Consider the following 15,799-nt stretch of genomic DNA (forward strand, 5'->3'; position numbering starts at 1 on the left):
GAATGATGAGCTAGACCCCTAGAGGCATGGGAAGGACTTAAGATTGTCTATATCATGTAATTTCTCAGTCATTTTCAGGGTTGGACACTTGGGATTGCTTGGCACTCCATTGTACATCTAATTTCTGCATTTTTGGCAAAGGAAAGACCAGGGTTTTGCAACACTCTTTGGGATTCCTGTGGCTCTATGTTTTGATGGTGTTTCCTCTCTATGTAATTTGTGAGTTCACTGATATTTATTTGCATCATTTCCTTTTCTCTTTGCTTCTGAAATTAAGCAAATGAGTGATAAAGGTAGAATTCATTAGCTTGCTGTGCTTTGCCTGTTAGTTTCATTTAATTTTAAATGTTTTCTTCAGTTTGAAGAGGATTCTTGGTACCCTCTTGCCCTCTTCAGCTTCTCACCAGTCTGAACCCTCCACCTTTACAAATCAAAGCATCAAAATGATTGCCTTTCTTGCCCCAATCAGAACTCTGCAAAATTGGCCTTCATCCCCAGATCGAAAATTGCCTTTCCCTTGTTTCCAACAAAACTCCCGAAAAATCATATCAAATCCTTGCACTTCATACCTAGCCTAAGATCAAAAGATATTTCAGTCATCTCAAGCCCTCATAGATCATTATTTGCTGAGATTGACTTGGAGAGATCCCTCTCCTGTCCTCGTAGAGCTAGCTACGAGGCTGAGCGTGGTTTGATGTTGGTCCTGGATCCTACTTTTTTAGCCTGAGGTAAATCTAGGCACTAACATAGTGGTGACCATACTGGGGAAGAAATTTTATTTTCATTGTTTGGCTTTGTAGACTACAGATGGAGCCTGAAGTTAGCCAGGTAGCCCTCGAAACGCTCTTGCTTTGCATTAGCGAAAGTAGATGAAAGCTGCTTCAGTCAATCTCCGGTCTATTTTATAAACTGAACATCTGATCTAAACGATCACCTCAGTACATGTATCATGCTCAGATCTGATTGTTGATGGTGGACAATGATCAGACACCGCAAGGCTGAAATCATTCACCTGGCCACTCCAGTGTCGAAGAATTCCAAGGTTCCGAATTTTTATGGCGACTCTACTCTTCAAGAAATCAGTAGCTTGAAGAATTTCTTAGTCAATTCATTGTTATCAAAATGGATTTGCTTGCTCGACAGTATGCTCCCATGAGCTGAGATCACATTCCAGGTTTTCCAAATAAAATTCCGAAGGTAAATTGGCAAAGGAATTTGCCTATGTTTAAAGATGATAATAGGAATGATGCTGCTTTATGTCTGGTTAGATTTCACATACATATTCGCAAGTTGAAGGTTGATTTTCCTGAAGATTGTTTGATGAAGATATTCATGGCCACTCTGGAAGGTGAAGCCTGATCTTGGTATGAAAGTTTTCCACCTGCTTGTATTTATTGTTTAAAGGATTTTCATGCCATGTTCTTTGAAAGGTATAAAGAATCTTACCCATCATTAAATCTAGTTTAGAACTGTTACAAACATGCTTATAGTTTTATTGAAAATCTTGAGAAATTTTATGAAGATGATGACTTCATGGATGAAGAGATCATGGAAGCCTTGTATGAAAATCCATTTTAGCAACATACAGAGAGCGATACTTATCAAGATGATCAGGAAAATTTGCAGCAGGATCAAGATCTTAGTATGGTGGAAGATGATGAAAGAGAAGGTTTTATTTCAGATCTGTCCATAGAAGAAGACAACATGCAGGAAAGTCAAGTTTCAATCTTAGAATGTGATAAAGTCAAGTGGGTTATTTCAGATCTAGATTCTGATCGTGATGATGAAGACAACCTTGTTTTGAATCCCATGAAGAAGAGCTCTACTGTTGAGATCATCTGGAATGAAGAAGACAGAGTTATTGAACAAAGCCTTCATGAGGAGGTAATCCAGTCATTTGTTGAAAAACAAGATGAAACCTTTGTTCAAGTAAGTGAAAAATCTTCTTTTGATAACTCAACGGTAAAGGATAATTTGGATAATTTGATTTCCATGTCATATGAAGAAGATCAAGACTGTCATTCAGGTTTGTCATGTTTTGAAATGTTATTTCAAGAAGATAGTAATCGCTTGAGCAAAACAAAATAGAAAGTATTATCTCCTTTGTCTGAAGATGAGATAGATCAGCTCCTGAAAGGTCATGTTACAACCTAAGCTAACGTAGATCTGCAGTGTGCACATGGTCAAGAAGGTGATGGTGGAACTTCTTCCTCTTTTGAGAATGATGATATTCTTGTAATTAGCTTTATTGATCAGCAAACAGATAATATTTTCTTTCATGAAGATGATAAGGCTGCCATGTTTGATAATCTTGAAGATTGTTTTCTATTTAAGAATGGCCTTGACCATGAAATTGAGGAATGTGAGTCTGAGAGACACAGTAAGCCAGAATTCAAGTCAGTTACTATCAATCAGCAACCCACTGTTCTTTCAGATTAGAATAAAGGGAGTACTTGTATTTTTGTTGCTGGATCTCAAGACAAGATAGTGCTTCAGGATTTTCAAGGTCCTTTTGACATTCTTTTGCAAGAATTAGAGAAGATAAATGTTGCCTGGTTCATTAGCACAAGCCTTAGTTTCAGTTGTTATTGTGAGTTGCCTACATGTACATCATTCTGCCTGCTCGAGGGAAGAGAGAGCAGAATTTGATTGAGTAACCATTTGTTGGATTGGTTACATTGGAAGGCCCACTTCACATGATTGTACATATTTCATCAATAAGCAGGTAGTTGTCGTCATGATTTGAAGCCTTCAAATATCAATGGACTGCTACCCTTTGAAAGCTTTGTAAGTACTTGTTTCAATTAAGTCAGTCTTGAGTCATTCTTTGTTTTAGTGAGTTCAGTTTAAAGATAGTTTCAGCTGAGTGTCTGGTTTTAGCTTTTCAGAGTCTTGTTTCAGTTTTGAATTAGTCAGTTCAACTATGAGTCTTGAGTCAAAGTTTCATAGTAATTGTTTTTTGGTTTGTCGAAGTTATTAACTCCACTGCCTAATGGATGAAGGCACTTGTCCGCTCTCCCAAAGATCTGCGGTTCTTGGCACCTCCCAGGAGCTACCATCCCCATTGGAGCCAATGTTAGAGTCGGTCTTTACATCCCTCCGTCAGAGATCATTTATCTTATTGCATTTCATTTTTAGGTGTCTCATACAGTTCATTCATCCACATTCTGTTAGGGGCATGCCATAATCTGACGGAAGGGCCTTGTCACTCATTCCCCTCATGTCTTATACCTGCTGGCTCAGGTCTTTTCATCAAGGTCCATCAAAATCATTTTCCAATCAATGATAGTCAATGTTTGGTATTTTGGTGGCAAAGAGTCATTTCAGTCATTAGGTCTAGGGTTTAGTGAATTCAGTCTTCAAAGTGTCCAATAATGCCAGCAAGCCAGAGGGAGGTTCTAAACAAGTTTTTATTTCAAAAATTTCATTGTCATATTGCTGGACTATTAGTTTTCTTCAAAACTTTGTTTTGAAGAAAATTTGACATTTCATCCTTTGTAATAAATTGCCATGTAAATTTCAAAATTTTCAGTTCATGGATATTTCAGATGCAGCCCTAGTCATCCTTTGCTGAAACTCAATGCCAAACATCCCTGCAAAATTGACAAAAGAGTTTCATCATTTCAGCCAAAAATCAAAGAGGAAACAAGAAGAACAAAGTTGTATTAAAATGAGAAAAGTGCCAAAACTAAAACATAAGAAAGTGGGTTTTTGAGAAACAAAAATCAAACCCATCACTATATAAGATATTTTCATTGTTTGAAACACGAATTGGTATGCCAAGAGATCAATTGAAGTCGACTTAGGTTGGGAAAGAGAGAAGCTGTGTTTTGAAAGCTAAGACTGTGTGTTGGAGTGCGCGTGGCGCATTGGAGGAAGGCGCGGCGCACATAGGCCACGCGGCGCATTGGGCCAAGTTTCACTGTGCAATTTACAATCGGCGCGGCGCATCCTGGAGGCATGGCACACAAAGCCGACAAGCCAATTTTATATCACTGCTTTCATCAAAAACCAAACAACTCCATTTATTCTGCTCCAAGTAAGTTTGAGAGTTCTCGCCATTGAATTTAGCTTGTGTTGGGTATTGTTTGGAGGGAAGATTTGAAAGTTTAAAGTTTGAAAATATAAAACCTATATTTATATCAAAATATCCTTTGGGTTTTGAAATTGGTGTTTTGAAATTGTAATTTTGGTGCCAAGTCTCCTTTCCCACCTGTGATCCTTTCCCTTTCATAATTCTATCATTATAGTCAATCCCTTATGTCCTAACCTCCCAAACTACTCATATCCTTGCTTCCAATTTTCCCTATCCTAAATCCTACCACTCCCTATCATTTTCCCTCTCCCATATCATTTGTAACAAACTCACAAACCCCACATCCCTACACACAATCAAGTGACTGTTAAAACATTTCAAATTTCGCTCGACAAACTCCACCATCCACTTTTCCCACTATCCCATATTCCTCACAGTTCCTTATTTCTCTTTGGCATATTGGGCATTGAATACAAACACCTATTTCTCATTTTCAAACCAATCAAACATACACTTGTTATACACATTGCAGCACCATGAAAGAGATTGATTCATCATATGAACAAGACAGTGACTCTACCACAGAGCTTCATGTAACGAGGAGGCCTCGTAAGGGTGGCAGACATGTCAGAGAAGAGCCCACCTCATTGACTCAATTGCAAGCTTGCCCACTTGCCATGGCATGTTTCCAAGAACATTAATGCTTTCAGTATTATGAGATGATTGCTCAGATTCAGCATCATCAGGATTTGGCTCGGTTATTTGTTTTGCATTTGCATGATGGTCAGGTAACTCTTGCTGGTGTAAATTTCACCTTGACACCAGAGACCATTTCTCAAGCAACAGGAATACCGAATGTAGGTGAGGAGTGGAACAAAAGAATGCAGGTGGAAAGAGTACATTATGAACCATATATCAAGCCTAGCTATGTGAGACAGCTCAGTAGGGTGTTCCCATTCTGGTTTTTGAAAGAATCCTATGCGCCGTTGATGAGACTCATTATCAGACACTTTAGTTGCGAGGGCCGCTTCTCACGCCTCTATGAATACCATATCAGATTGTTGATGCATTTCACGAGAGTGAAGATGATGAACATTCCATATTTCATGTGCCGAAACATCGAGAGGATGACTACTCTTGTGCAAAAGAAGACTCCTGAACAGCAGTACAATAGCATTTATCACTATGCGCTCATTAAGATCATTGTTGTGCATCAACTTGGTTTGTAGGTTATCACATGGGAAGACTTCATTTCCCGTGAGTTCTTCACAGTTTCAGTAGCTCATCAGGAGGTTGTCCATCATACAGGTGAACCTTCATATCAACATGGAGGTCAGGAGGTAGAGACTACTAGTGTGCCGACATATGTCACCTATCAGAGAGGCACGAGGGGATTGTTTGCAGTAGCCCGACGAGTACTATCTCCACCTGGGGTGGAAGGGGTATTGTTGCCATCATCAACAGCATAGGTATAGGTACATGATAGAGGCAAGAAGCCTATGTAGGATGAGGGCCCTTCAGGAGGCCAAGACACTGATTTCATCGTCATCGATGATGATGTGAGCTCTCCTAGCTCAAAGCTCAAGGAGATTATTCAGGAGTAGAAGGTCGAGATAGATGTATTGACCGACAAGTTGCATAGAGCTCAATGGGTCATAAACTATTTGGAGCAATGAAACAAACAACTGGAGGATCAGCATACAGTCATGGAGTTACAAAACATTCTGCAAAACTGCCAAGCTGCCCAAAGGAGGAGGTTAGAGTTCACTTCATTGGAGCAGGAGATAGAGGCTGATCGAGAGACTTGGCTTGAGAGGGTCAACATTCATCTTGAGAAGCTGTTGGTGAAGGCAAACAAGGACAAGGACATGCTCAGGCACATGAAAAATCATTATTGGGCACGAACTCATGTTTGCAAAGCGAGGATCAAAATCATGAAGGCAAGACTAAGGAGAGCAATAAAATGACGCAAAAGGCATGATAGGCTCCGAATCTTGGCCGAAGCTTCTTTGGCTGAGCATGATACTTGATGATGGACCTTCAGTCCAAATTTTAGCAAATTTGGAGAAAATTTTGTCAATTTTGAATTTTTTGGCTTCAAAACAGATTTTCCTGCCCAACGCGTAGCGCCACTTGGCGCACGCTTATAATTGGGAGATACTCTAGAGGAAAACTTTACATTTTTGTATTTTTCATCAAAATTTATGCATTCTCATGGATTACCTAAGGATTTCATCAAGTTCTGGGTTGCCTAAAGGGTCAAAAACACCCTAAAAATGACCTCTCTGCCACCTTTTGCACCCATAGGAAGCAATGTTGGAGATTGGATTTTTGGAGGGGAAAATGGACACCAAATCCAGAAATTCCACCTGGGTTGGAAAGTAGACGGGCAGGGAGTTCCAACAAGCTATCTTGACCTCAATTTGGACTTCGGGAAGTGCCTCAAAATCAGATCCAAATTCGTGCTATGCATAAAGGTTTTAGGCGTGGCGCATAGGGAAATTTGACCTATTTTTCACTCAGCAGCTCAGAATTTTGCCCAGTTTTGACTAGTTTCACTTTTTCATGTAACTCTTGATCTACCTTGATGTCATTTCATGAACATGATGTAATTTTGGCACATATTTACTTGTTTTAGTAGTTTCATTCACTAAAAATTGAAAAACAACTGAATGAATCAGTTTCCTAACATATAGAGGCAAGTTGTTTCATTGCCTATTTTTCAGTTCCTTGTTTAGATATGGTTGAAAAATCTCCTAGAATGATGAGCTAGACCCCTAGAGGCATGGGGAGGAGTTAAAATTGTCTATATCATGTAATTTCTCAGTCATTTTCAGGGTTGGACACTTGGGATTGCTTGGCACTCCATTGTACATCTGATTTCTGCATTTTTGGCAAAGGAAAGACCATGGTTTTGCAACACTCTTTGGGATTCCTGTGGCTCTGTGTTTTGATGGTGTTTCCTCTCTATGTAATTTTTGAGTTCAATGATATTTGTGTGCATCATTTCATTTCTCTTTGCTTCTGAAATTAAACAAATGAGTGATAAAGGTAGAATTCATTAGCTTGTTTTTCTCTGCCTGTTAGTTTCATTTAATTTTCAATGTTTTCTTCAGTTTGAAGAGGATTCTTGGTACCCTCTTTCCATCGTCAGCTTCTCACTAGTCTTAACCCTCCACCTTTACAAATGAAAGCATCAAAATGATTTCCTTTCTTGCCCCAATTAGAACTCTGCAAAATTGGCCTTCATCCCCGGACCCAAAATTGCCTTTCCCTTGTTTACAACAAAACTCCCCAAAAATCAAATCAAATCCTTACACTTCATACCTAGCCTAAGATCAAAAGATATTTCAGTCATCTCAAGCCATCATAGATCATTATTTGCTGAGATTGACTCAGAGAGAGCCCTCCCCTGTCCTCGTAGGGCTAGCTACAAGGCTGAGCATGGTTTGATGTTGGTCCTGGATCCTACCTTTTCAGCCTGAGGTAAATCTAGGCACTAATAGTAGCATTAGAGGCTACTGTGTGGGAGCCAGACTTGCATGATTATCTTTTGAAATGAGCCCCCTTAGCCTATTTTTATTGTAGGCTAATAACGTGTGGAGAGATTATTGGGTGAGGTGGAGCAATGACGTTACACTGCCATCAGTAGGGTGTGGGGATGACCACGTGGCCTACTCAGGGGTCATGAAAACTCATTCGAAATATGACATGATTCATAGTGCATGGTTGGGAAGTGAGTGGAGATGACATAGCAGGCACGTGGATTATTGGATGGCTTAGGCACCACACGGTATGATTTCGCACGGCTAGGAGATGGGCTCTTGAAAGCTCAAAACATATGTGAAGTTTCCTAGGAAAAATGCGTGGCACCATCAACATAGCTTTGTGGCGCTAACTTCCTCGTATCTCTCTAGAGTGGGACCGTATCTTGACCTTTAGATGAGAGGAGCTCTCCATCATTAGATCTGCAGACGTGTAAGTTTGGTTGGGCATGGATGATGTGAGGGTGACACATACTAGCATTGGGACCAAGTGACGTGGAGAGTGAAGAGGCATGAAAAGTGTTGATGCAGTTTCTGATGTGGTGGATCAGGTGGATATGAAAGCAAAGGGTGTAAAGGGCCCACATGGAGGCTAAAAAGGGAGGCATATTAATGATGTTGGGGTGACATGTCAAGTGGTGGCTGACTAGAAGAAGGATGGGTGAATGTGACTTGGTGGGAAATGATATGGCGGGCTGATGTCAATTGGACATATGTCGGTATTCCACATGAGGTAGGTGATTTATTTTGAAACTTGCAAGGTCATGCAAGAGGGCTATGGTGTCGACACATTTCCTTCTTCACATGGCCTCAAAACATTATAACATGCACAACTTGGTGGCATGATAGACCATGTGCTATCTGATCTGTAGGTGCCTTTACCATTGGATCTAGGTAGTGCACTTTTCTGTCAACACCCTCCGTCAACTAGCCTATTCACTATGGCCCGAAATGTCCATGTAGAGAGTGGCCACAAACACTTTTGAGTGATACGCACTAGCGGTTGTGCCTGCCAGTGCTTGAAATTTACGGTTCATGACATAGGGTGACCCGAAGTCATGTGCCCATACTGGAGATTGTTGCTAGTGTGGAGCACCTGGAAGGTATGCTTTTTGATAAGCAATCTAGTGGTTTTTCAATACTATTTCTAATCTTTTCTGCATTATGAGTCTAAAAATATAAGGGTTTTGGTGAATTGTGTGAAAATGGACAAACGAAGCTCAATCACTAATAATTGATGTTTTCTATGCAGAAGGATGCGGAAATGGGGAATTATCGAGTAAAAACGAGAAGCGAAAGGAAAGTAACTGCTGTCCCGACAACAGGGAACCGGATGCGGACAAGATCAAGTAAAATTGGAGCCGAATAATCCAGGAAAAGAACGCAGGATACCGTGACGGAGAACGCAAGAAGGAAAGAGAAGACCTAAACGATTAGCGAATCCCTCAGGATCATCGATCCTGAGGGATCGCTGCTTTAAGCTTATCTTTTGTATCTAGACATCTCCGTCATTGCTGTTATATAAAGGTACCACGCCATCGAGCGTGAAGAGACGACTGTTGTTATAATTATAAACTCAGAACGATTTTGATCACTGAGCTTTTGTAAGATCTGATTTTGTACACTTTTGTTATGCAATCAATATAAAGGATTTGGTGTTCACTTCGTTTCTGTATCTGAAGTAACTCTAAGCAGTGTACCATCGTAGCCAAGGGCCCAGCTCCGACGGTCACTTGCTGTTGTATCATACGGTGATTTGTGTGGTTTGCTTATTTCTCTTGTTTCAGTAATCCGATACATTTCTTATATGATAGACTATGCTTCTTAATTAATATCTGAATCTGAATAAGTTCTGTAATTCACGTCTCTGTATTACGAAAACTGAATCTATTCGAATTGCATCCATTTCTACAGCAAGTTATTGGTATGAATGTTATCATTATTGGATTCATATGAAATAAGTATTTGTGAGGCTTGAAGATAATATCACTTTGTTCAGAAACATAGTCGCATCATACATTGCTCTCGGATCGCTACAGTAGTATAGACCGTGTACATACTTCGGAGTTTGCTGTTCCATTTGAGTTTGCTGTTCCATTTGAGTTTGCTGTTCCATTTGGGTTTGCTGTTCCATTTGGGTTTGCTGTTCCATTTTATATGATTGACGTTTCCTGTTTATGATAGTTTGTTGTTCCATTTCATTACTGCTGTTCCATTTCATTACTGCTGTTCCATTTTAAGAATTGTTGTTCCATTTTACTTTCATTAATCTGCCTTTATTGCTTTCGCGTGATAGCGGGCCTAAGGCTGTCGTGAGCCCAGCAAGACGCTGCCTAGCTCCCTGACCTATAAGCCCATGCTTTGGTTTCCTTTCTTTATCAGTTTCTAAAGGGAAGGGTTATTGGTTCCGTACCCTTGACTGATCATTTGCCTTGTGTGATTTCATTTTCTGAATTGGTTTAGTTACAGCTTAGTGTTTGTTTCCTTTCAAGTCATTAGAACGCTATACTACCGAGCACTACTTGGACAGAACAGCCTCGGATTGAGTTACTCCTTGAAAGAACAAAACGATCCCGGATTGACTTAATAATGTGGAATAATTGGTGGTGTGAGAGACCCTAGTTATCGCTCTACATTTTGGCGCCGTTGCCGGGGAAGGGGTAATAGCCATTTGTCCTTTATAGAGTAGTGCGCAAATCTGCTAGGAGGGAGTTGGATTTTAAAAACGGAAGGTAAGAACCTGCGTACGGAGCATGTAAAAGCCCTGCTCCACCGTCCGCTCTCTTAGTAGAATTGTTGGTTAAATAGGATTTAGCAGTTTAATTGGAGTGCATGACTAAGCAGAAAAAGTTAGAAAAAGATCAAAAGCCTCCATCCAAAGCTAAGGGGCCGGTGACCCTTGGACGAAAGACCTTCATAGACGAAATCTATAAGAAAGCCAACTCTCAGCCATTAGTAGGTTATAAGAAAGTCAATTCTAAACAGCCTACTAGTTCCCTTCAGGCCTCGGGATCACCATCCGAAGCCTTTGCTGAGGTGCACAGTCGAACAGAGGAGCAGGATTTTCAAGAAATTGAAAATTTGACTCCTGGACCATTGCACGAAGGGACCCAAAGTAACCTTTGTGAAGGAGAAGGAGAAACAGGGGAAGTTGAGGAACCTAGATCTCCTATTGAATTGAACCAGCCTTTGAATAGCCCGAACAAGGGAAGCGCTGTAAAAATCCTTGTTGAAGGAATTCATTCACCGCAGACAGTTGGGGCCATTATCATCCCTGATCAAGGGAGTGGTGTCAAGACAATCCCTGTTAAGACTATCCCTCCTCAACCAAGGAACACTCTCTTGGAAATTCCTGAAGATTACTGGCATATATTCGATCCCATGGCGCAGAACCAACCAAACACCCAGACCTCCACATTGCAATATCCGATAGTAGATTCTGCAGCAAATGCGCCCATGAAAGCCATCCCTCTCCAGCATATTCCCACATTTCATGGCCTCACATCAGAAGATCCGGATGCCTTCTTGTTCGAATTTGATGTATTATGTATAGGATACGATTACACCACCGACCCCCAGAAACTGAAATTGTTCCCCTCTACATTAAAAGGGGCTGCGTTGAGATGGTTTATGGGCTTAGGTGGTGGGGTTATTAACAATTGGGATCAAATGAAAGAAGCCTTTTTAAAGAAATACCAAGATTACTGTAGATCGAGGGAATTAAAAGATGAAATCTTTCAAATGTCAGCCAGACCAAACGAAACCTTAGAAGAATATGTGGAACGTTTCCAATATAACTTGCAAAGATCCCCTTATGCATCACTACCTCTGCCTGATAACGTGTTGAAAACTGCATTAATTAGAGGTATGAGAGAGCAATGGATCGAAACGTTAAACATCATGGGGAAAGGAGACATTTATCAGGAAAATTTCGCCGATATCATTGATCTGTGTATCAGGAGCTCAAGAGGCAGCACGAGGATAAAACCAGCGGAATATGATCGCTTCCCCAGAGATAACAGAACATTAACAGAGGGAGTAACACGGGTGGAACTTGGAAATTTGCTAGAAAATTTTAAAACTGATATCCTGGGAACATTAACTACACAACTTGACATTGTGCAGGCTAAACAGAAGCAAGCTGAGGCAGAGCAGAATCTAGCCATTTTTTGCCCACGATGCAGGAAGAAACACAGCCATAAGGAATGCCCGCTGGATACAGTCCAAATATGTGCTATCTGCACCAAGGAACACCTGACCAAAAGCTGCCCTTCACTGCCTGGTTTGAAGGCAGTATACAAAGAAGCAGAAGAGGAGTCAGAACCAGCATATTTTGTTAACCAGCGTCGTCAATGGCAGCCTAGGCAACCAGGTATGTTTTCAGATCCCTCCTCTTCTTTTCAACCCCCGCAGTTCAGTACACAGCAACAGAACATGTGGCAAAATCAGTCCCAACCCCCGTTTTCAAATTGGTCACCTCAAATGTTTCCTACTCCGAATCCTTGGATGTCCCAATTTGGTTGGCCAAACTGCCCTTATCCTCCACCATATTGGCAGAATAGTTCTTATCCTCCACAGTGGACCCCTTCCACTTCGCAAGGCTCATCCTGGCAGACAAGCTGGCCAAGATCGACATATTAGCCAGCAGGATCAATCCCACTCCCTCAACCAACTCTGCTAGCCTTACAACAAAATCCCCAGTCTAATCTGAGACCGCAACTCCGAGCCCAACCCAATCCCAACCCTAATAATAGGCCAGTCCAATCTATCCAAATCATAGACACATCAGAGATTGAGTCTGACCTAAGGGAGTGTAACGATCTTCAGTTAAGATCGGGACGAATAATAGAAACAGAGGGAGACAAAATGATTCATATTGAAAATCAGTTACCAGTAGAACAACCCCCACAACGGGAGGATGAAAACAAAGAGCAAAACAATAAACAAGCAAGTACATCCTCTCCTCCTTTCCCAGAACGATTAGTCATATCTCGACCTATACAACCTCCAGACTTTGACATTTTGGGAGAATTACAAAATTTGTATATAAAGATTCCATTCCTCCAAGCTATACAAGATATTCCTATATATGCGAAAACCATAAAGGACTTATGCATAAGAAAATCAAGGAGGAATACAAATACTAACCCTAGAGTCCAAGTAGTTGGTACTTTATCCGACCTATTATCAGGAAAGGAGACACCTATCAAATATGAAGATCCCGGGAACCCAATTGTAACAGTTCAAATCTATGGCCAAACCTTGACTAACGCTCTAGTCGACCCGGGAGCTGCAATCAACATTTTGACAGCCTCCACCTGCCAAAAGCTTGGCATTACGTCAGTAGAACCTACTTCTACTCTGTTAGAATTGGAAGATCGATTTGTAGTTCGACCAGAAAGTACTCTGAATGATGTCATGGTTTCCGTAGATTCATGGGAGTATCCCACAGATTTCCTGGTAATTAATCCTAAAACCCGACTAGATGGACATCCGTTAATCCTAGGCAGACCCTGGCTTGCTACTGCCGATGCCTACATAGGCTGCCGGTAGGGAAACATGACTATAGCTAAAGGACCCGATGTTAAAAATTTAATTTTATATCCACCAGCTCAGCCAAGCCTGCCAATGATTAAAACTAACTTTTATCCTGTATCATATCTTGCTAACAACATCAGATCTCCATTAACTATACAGAAGGCGTTAGACTTCAAGGATCAAACAGAAGACGACGCCATTAACAATTTTATTAGTCAAACTGAAGCTAGAAAACATATGCAGTGTCTTATGATAGAGGCAGCATTTGACAGTGAGCTAGAAGAAGATCCCTTAAAAGATCCGCATGATCAGACAATACCAGTAACTGTTGTTGCTAATAGTAAAGTAGTGGAAATTGAACCTGGTAAAACTTTGAATATTAACGCCAATCTTACACCAGATCAAGAGACAAAACTTGTTAGTCTGTTACAAAAATACAACGATGCATTTGCGTGGGATTACCCCGACATGAAGGGGATTGATCCTCAATTATGCACCCATCACATCTATATAGAGAAAGATGCAAGACCTGTCTGTCAGCCACAAAGAAGACTCAACCCTCACCTAAAGGAGATAGTGAAAGATGAACTTCAGAAGCTCTTAGATGTTAACTTTATTTACCCTATCTCTGACAGTAAATGGGTCTCTCCCCTTGTGGTGGTACCCAAGAAAAATGGAAAATGGAGGATTTGCGTCGATTACAGGGAGTTAAACAAGGCTACGCAAAAGGATCACTTTCCCCTCCCATTTATAGATCAAGTATTGGACACGTTAGCAGGGAAGAAATTTTTCTCCTTTTTGGATGGCTTCAGTGGATATAACCAAATCCAAATTGCCCCTGAAGACCAGGATAAAACTACCTTTACGTGCCCTTGGGGAACGTTTGCCTATCGTGTATTACCCTTCGGCCTATGTAACGCCCCTGCTACATTTCAAAGGGCTATTCTCAGTATTTTTGCAGATCTAATAAACGATGGACTTGAGGTGTATATGGACGACTTCACACCGTATGGGGATGAATTTGATCCAGCTCTGGATACCCTGGAAAAAGTTCTACAACGCTGCATTGCTACCAGACTCTGCCTGAGCCACGAGAAGTGCTACATGATGATGACGGAAGGGCTCATTCTAGGGCACTACATTTGAGCAGCTGGCATCCAGGTAGACCCTGCTAAAATTCAGATTCTTTTGCTCATCCCTACCTCCACTACTCAAACAGAGGTACGTAGTTTCCTTGGATTTTCTGGATATTACAGACGCTTTATAGAACATTATTCACGAATTGCAGCACCTCTATATGCTCTGACAGGTAATGTCGATTTTTTGTGGACAGATAAATGCGACCAAGCTTTTAAAGAATTGAAAAAGTTGCTGTCAATAGCTCCAGTCCTTCGAGGACCAAACTGGAATCTGCCATTCCAGATCTCATCGGATGCCTCGGATACAGCAATCGGGGCAGTCCTCGGACAAGAAGAGGATAAGAAGCCATACGCTATTTACTATATTAGCAAAAATTTATCCTCTGCCAAGCTCAATTATACTGTTACTGAAAAGGAATTTCTCGCTGTAATTCATGCTGTTAATAAATTTAGGAATTATATTACAGGTTACCCTGTTGTGTTATATACAGATCATTCTGCTATTAAATATCTAGCAAACAAACCTGTCACGAATGCTAGAGTAACTCGATGGTTGATCCTGTTGCAGGAGTTTGACATCACAATTAAGGATCGACCTGGCAAGGAGAACCCTGTAGCCGACTTCCTCTCAAGAATACCCAAATCAATCGAAGCAGCAGCCGTGGAAGATCAATTCCCTGACGAACATCTATTTGCCGTTGCCACTCGAACACCCTGGTATGCTGACGTCGCCAATTACCTTGCAGTGGGTAAGTTACCCAAACACCTAACCCCTCAGGAACGAAAGCAAATTGTTCAAAAAAGCACACGATTTTCGTGGATTGGAGACCATTTATTCCATACAGGGGCAGACATGCAAATCAGAAGGTGTATTCGAGAGGATGAGATCCTAGACATCTTAAAGGCTTGTCACAGTGGACCATGCGGGGGGCACTTTGCCGACAAGAGAACAACACATAAAATACTACAGGCAGGGTACTATTGGCCTACAATCTTTAAGGACGCAAAAAAGTTTGTGCAGGCCTGTGATAGCTGCCAGCGAGCAGGAAAGCCTGGTCAAGCTGATGAAATGCCTCTGAGACCACAAGTGGTTATTGAGCCATTTGAACGATGGGCTCTCGATTTCGTCGGGCCCATTAATCCACCATCAAACCAAAGGACATACATCCTGGTAGCAACAGACTATGTTACTAAATGGGTTGAGGCTGAATCATTAGCTAGGGCTACAGAAGATTCGGTAATACAATTTGTGTTCCATTTGTTTGTACGTTATGGACTTCCGAGAGAAGTAATTACAGATGGTGGACCACAATTTGTTGGAAACAAACTAGCTGCAACATTTAACAATTATCATATCCAACACAAGATTACTACCCCCTACCATCCGCAGGCAAATGGACAAGTAGAAAACAGTAACAAGATAATTGAGTCAATCTTAACAAAGACCATCGCATCACACAAGTGTGATTGGGCTGCTCGGCTACCTGAAGCACTGTGGGCTTATAGAACCACATGGAGAAGTACGATAGGCTATTCACCTT

The sequence above is a fragment of the Pinus tabuliformis genome, chromosome X, assembly GCF_031772625.1.
Source record: "Pinus tabuliformis cultivar Carrire ecotype Pingquan chromosome X, CPIR1, whole genome shotgun sequence".
Taxonomy (NCBI): Eukaryota; Viridiplantae; Streptophyta; class Pinopsida; order Pinales; family Pinaceae; genus Pinus; species Pinus tabuliformis.